Here is a 5,986-nt window from a genome sequence, read left to right as displayed (position 1 = left end):
GTTTTTCATCTCCCTTCCCAAGAAATCAGGAGGGGAAGTGATCATCCACTTTTTAGTGTTTTCTATAACACGGTCTGTCAACCCCCCGCTAGCCTTGGACATTGCACAGGTCAGAGCTCAGGTAATCTGAGGGTAGCCTTGTAAGGGTGAACAACATGGCTCTGGGAGGAAGGGGGTCACACCCATGGCTCTCACCCCACATTGCTCAGAATCTTCACCATTTCAGGTGGACAGGCAGTGCTAGTCACTTAAGGACTGTTCCACTTGGCAATTGGGGCCTTGATCCTTAACAGTTTTGATCTCTTTTCCTGAGAAGTCTGGGGGAGGAGGGTGATCACATCCTTTTTTGGAGTTCTCACCTCTCTGAGAGTCAGGGAGGGGGAGACCACCTGTGTTCTAAAACAAAAGGAAGCAGGAGATGTGGAGGACTGAAATTCTGAATAGGTGTACTTAAATCTGAGGATGCAGAGCACTTAAGGCTAATTACCTATTTGATGGGAGACAATGGCTTTATTAGCATATATTTCGATCTTGGCTCTCCTCACCTTTGGTGCTTGCTGAATGTTTGGTAGTAAGATAATCTTAGGGAAGGATTGGGGGCAGAGTGAGAGAAGGAAGAGTGACTTGACTGCAGGATGAGGGGGAGAGAAGCTGGTGACTCTGGACTCCAGAATCCAGGAAACATCTTTGGGAAGCCTTGTGGTAGTTTGCCTGCCTCCTTCGCTTCTCCCGCTAAAGACCAAGGACTTTAATTTGTCCTAACTCTGGCTCACCCTGAAGCCCTCCAGGGAACTAGCCTGTACTCTACACAAATCAGTGAGGTAAGTGCTTTCATCATCCCCATTATACAGAAGGGGAGGCTGAGATTGAGAGAGATGAAGGAAGTGACTGAGACACATTGAGTGTCTTATACAGAATACAAACCCAAGGTTTTGGACCTCTAAATCTAGAACTTTATCTATTATTTCCCCACTTTTAACTTAGATGGGTAATAAGGATCTTCCAACATCTATGAGTCTCTGTTAAGCTCTGTGATTTACAGATGGCCACACCACAGAATCCTTATTATCCAGGCATAAGAATGTATCCCATAGGATCACAGAGTGTGAAACTCAAAATATGTTTAAATGAATGTTAACTTTTTTTACAAACAATAGGGAAATATATGATGAAATAAAAATATATTTTAGAAAGAAGTCTACATTATACAAGAGCTGAAAAGAAGAGATGCAAGAAGACATTCTTATTCCCCCTTCTAGTCTCTCTTTTGCAGAGGGGAGAAAACCACAAAAGGTGTACACTACATATAGTTTGAGGCTTTTTTGATGTATTGATCACTCACACTGATTTTGTCCATTTTCACCCCTTTATTTCTATTTATCAGTTTTTTCATTGGATATGGATAACATCTATTTTTTTTTAAATAGGTCCTTTGTTGTTGATTTGAATATTGCTACTATTGGTTCAAAGTTGTTCTTAGAGTAACATAATTGTAACTGTGTATAACTTTCTCATGGTTCTATTCATTTCACTCTCCATTCCATGTTTTTCTAAAATTGATCAGCTTATTATTTCTTATGGAACAATAATATTCCTAATTCTTCCATTTGTAGAGGAAGAAAGCAATTCTGTGATTAGAGTAACAACCATTTTTGGAATTATTTTATGATATGTGGGTCCTACTGTCAGTTACTATGTCAATCACAATGGACAGATGTTTCTCAAAAAATTCTGAATACCTGATGCTAGTGAATGGATTTGAAAGTGATTCAATCCTTGATAACCACTCTAACCTTATCACTGAATTTCCCAGGCTCATTTGAATTCCAAAAAAGTTCTGAAGTATTTTCTCTTGCAATTGAAGATGGTGACAGAATGGAATTTCATTATTTGCTAGCATTTATTTCTGAATCAATCTTCTCTTTCCCTTTCCCCAAATTTCCCTTACCTCTCATATCCTGAAATTTGGGCCCTTTCCTAGATTAGGCCCCAACTGAGTGGGTGCTATAGTTTGAGGGGGCTAGGGATTCAAATAAACAAGAGTGAGTCAATAGTTTTTAAACAAAATTTAAAATATAATAATGGTTAAAATAATTAATTTAGTGCAATTAAATAGCAGAAATTTAAAAGGAAGTACAAGAGCAACAAAATATGAATGAGATGATTTCTTCACTGCAATATTGAACCACTCCTTCTATCATCCCTCTCAGAGGAATGAGGTACTCACCCTTTCAAGAGTCTGGGAGATGGAAAATCAATCAAGGAGCATTTATTAAGTACTTCCTATGTGCCATGTACTGGAGACACAAGGATTAAAATGCAGAAGTCCTTGACCTCAAGAACCTCATAACGAGGGGGAGAAAATATATGTATACACTCATACATACACATGGATGTGTTCACATAAAACTATAGAGTTGTACATAAGTACTTATATTTATGCACACCCAAACATGAAACCAGTATACACACAAGATAATAGGGAGGCATTAGAAATTGGGGATCAGAAAGAGGCTCATGTAGAAGAAGATGGTTTTAGAACTGTGGTGTTTTTTAAAATTATTATTAAAGCTATTTATTTTCAAAACATATGCACTGATAATTTTTCTTTTTCTTTTTAAAAAGCTTTTTATTTTTAAAACATATGCATGGATAATTTTTCAACACTTATCTTTGCATAGCCTTTTGTTTCAAATTTTCTGTCCTTTCCCCCACCCTTTCCCCCACACCCTCCCCTAGATGATAAGAAAGCAGATCAAAGATATCAAATTTAACCCAGCAGTGTTTCTACTGGGCTTATTTCTCAATGAGATCTTAAAGGAGAGAAAAGGATTCACATGTGCAAAAATGTTTGTGGCAGCTCTTTTTTGTAGTGGCAAGAAACTGGAAACTGAGTGGATGCCCATCAATTGGAGAATGGCTGAATAAGTTATGGTATATGAATGTTATGGAATATTATTTTTCTGTAAGAAATGATCAGGAGGATGATGTTAGGGAGGCCTCGTGAGACTGATATTAAGTGAAATGAGCTGAACCAGGAGATCATTGTTCACAACAACATCAATATTACACAATGATCAATTCTGATGAATGTGACTCTTTCCAATAATGAAAACATTGATGCCAGTTCCAATGATCTTGTGATGAAGAGAGTCATCTACACCCAGAAGAGATTTTTCTTGTGTAGCAAGAGAATTGTATAAATATGTTTATACATATTGTATTTAACACATATTTTAATGTGTTTAACATATATTGATTTGCTTGCCATCCAGGTGAAGGAGTTGGAGAAAGGAGGAGAAAACCTGAAACACAAGGCTATGCAAGGGTCAATGCTGTCAAATCATCTGTGCATATGTTTGTTTGTTTTTTTACATATATTTTAAAAATAAAAAAGCTTTATTTACAAAAGAAAATCAGATAAAAAAGAAAAGTAAATGAGTAAGAAAACGAATTGCAAGTGAACAACAGCAAGAAGAATGAGAATGTAATGTTGTGATCCACATTCAATTCCCACAGTTGTCTCTCTCTCTCTATGTGAAGATGGATCATCACAAGATCACTGAAACTGGCACCATTCATTTCATTTTTGGAAAGAGTCATGTTCATCAGAATTGATCATCATATAATATTGTTGTTGCCGTGTACAATGATCTTCTGGTTCTGCTCATTTCACTTGGCATCAGTTCATACAAGTCTCTCCAGGCCTCTGTGAAATCATCCTGCTGATCGTTTTTTATAGAACAATAATATTTCTTCACGTATATGTACCATAACTTATTCAGCCATTCTCCAATTGATGAGCATCCACTCAGTTTCCAGTTTCTGGCCACTACAAAGAGGGCTGCCACAAACATTCTTGCACATACAGGTCCCTTTCCCTTCTTAGTAATCTCTTTGGGATATAAGCCCAGTAGAAACACTGCTAGATCAAAGGAAATGCACAGTTTGATAACTTCTTGAACATCGTTCCAAATTGCTCTCCAAAATAGTTGGATCTGTTTACAGTTTCACCAACAATATATTAGTGTCCCAGTTTTCCCACATCTTCTCCAACATTATCTTTTCCTGTCATCTTAGTCAATCTGAGAGATATGTAATGGTATCTCAGAGTTGTCTTAATTTGCATTTCTCTGACTAATAGTGATTTAAAACACCTTTTCATATATTTAGAAATGGTTTTAATTTATTTCATCAGAAAATTGTTCATATGGTGCCCATATGTTGACCATTTATCAATTGGAGAATGGCTTAAATTCTTATAAATTTGAGTCAATTCTCTATGTATTTTAGAAATGAGTCCTATATCAGAACCCTTAAATGTAAAAATGTTTTCCCAATTTATTGCTTCCCTTCTGTCTTGTCTGCATTAGTTTTGTTTGTACAAAAACTTTTTAGCTTAATATAATCAAAATTATCTATTTGGTGTTCAGTTATGAGTTCCAGTTATTCTGTGGACAGAAATTCCTTCCTTCTCCACAGATCTGAGGGTTAAACTATTCTATGTTCTTCTAATTTGCTTATAATACCACTCTCTATGTGGGTCAATGCCCAGTTTCTGTTATACTAGTTTTCAATTTTCCCAGCAGTTTTTGTCAAATAGTGAGTTCATATTCCAAAAGCTGGGGTTTGTCAAATATTAGATTGCTATAGTCATTGATTATTTTGTCCTGTGAATGTAACCAATTCCATTGGTCAATTACTCTATTTCTTAGCCAGTACCAAGTGGTTTTGATGACTGTTGCTTTATAATAGTTTTAGGTCTGGGACAGCTAGGCCACCTTCACTGGCATTTTTCCATTAATTGACTTGAAATTCTTGGCCTATTGTTCTTCCAGATGAACTTTGTTATTATTTTTTCTAGATCTGTAAAACAATTCTTGGGAGTTTGATCAGTATGCCACTAAATAAATAGATTAATTTAGATAGTATTGCCATTTTTATTATATTTTTTCAGACTTCACATGAGCACTTGATATTTTCCCAACGGATTAGATCTGACTTTATTTGTGTGGAAAGTGTTTTGTAGTTGGGTTCATGTAGTTCCTGACTTTTCCTTGTCAGATAGATTCCTAAATATTTTATACTCTTATGGAATTGAGTTTCAAAAAAGGTAGACATTCTGAGAGTTGTGGGTGGGGAGAGAGTGCATTGAAGGAATAGGGGATAGCCTTAACAAAGAAAAACATGGAGATAGGGGATGGCCCTGTCATGTTAGGAGAGAATAAATAGACCATTTTGGTTGTATAGAAGGAGATACGATGTAATAAGCTTAGAAATGGAGGCTGGATTCAGACTGTGATGAGCTTTAAAGTTAGATGTGTTTAAATTTGATTCTAGAGGCAATAGGGAGCCACTGAAGCTAAGTTAGCAGAGAAGCAACATGAGCTAATCTGTGTTTTATTACTATCACTTAAACATCTGCAAACAAAAATGTTGGAAAGAAAAGAGACTTGAGGCAAGAAGAAACAGACTCTTGCAATGATCCAGATGAATGACAGTGACCTGAACTAGGGTGGAAACTGTGAGTGGAGAAAGATTAGATGATCTCTTCTGTCAGACTCTCCCTCCCTCCCACCTTTGATCTACTTTCTTCTCAAAGCTTTACAACCCTGGATCACCCCCTATGATTCCCTTACTTGGAGCTCAATCTCATCTCTGCCCCACCTCCCTCCACCAGCTCTCAGGAATCTGCTGCCATTCCCATTCTTCCTCCTCCTAGTCCTTCCACCTCTTATTCTCTGTCGCTTCCCCCATGCTGCTTCTCTAACTGGACATTCTATACTCCGGCCTCTCTAAAACTTCAAAGGCTCATTCCCAATAAGTTTAGGGCACTCTGGATTGCTCTCTTCCATTTTCCTCTCCTTCACAAAGACTATGACTATTTATCCTTTGCTTCCCCTCAGTGCTCCCCCCATTCCCCAATCTCTGGCTTTCCAAATTTGATTTTACTTGAGTTTTTTGTTTTCTCTTATTCCCTGAGATC

This window comes from Antechinus flavipes, chromosome 4 (assembly GCF_016432865.1).
Source record: "Antechinus flavipes isolate AdamAnt ecotype Samford, QLD, Australia chromosome 4, AdamAnt_v2, whole genome shotgun sequence".
In the NCBI taxonomy this organism is placed as follows: domain Eukaryota; kingdom Metazoa; phylum Chordata; class Mammalia; order Dasyuromorphia; family Dasyuridae; genus Antechinus; species Antechinus flavipes.
This window is presented reverse-complemented; position numbering follows the sequence as displayed.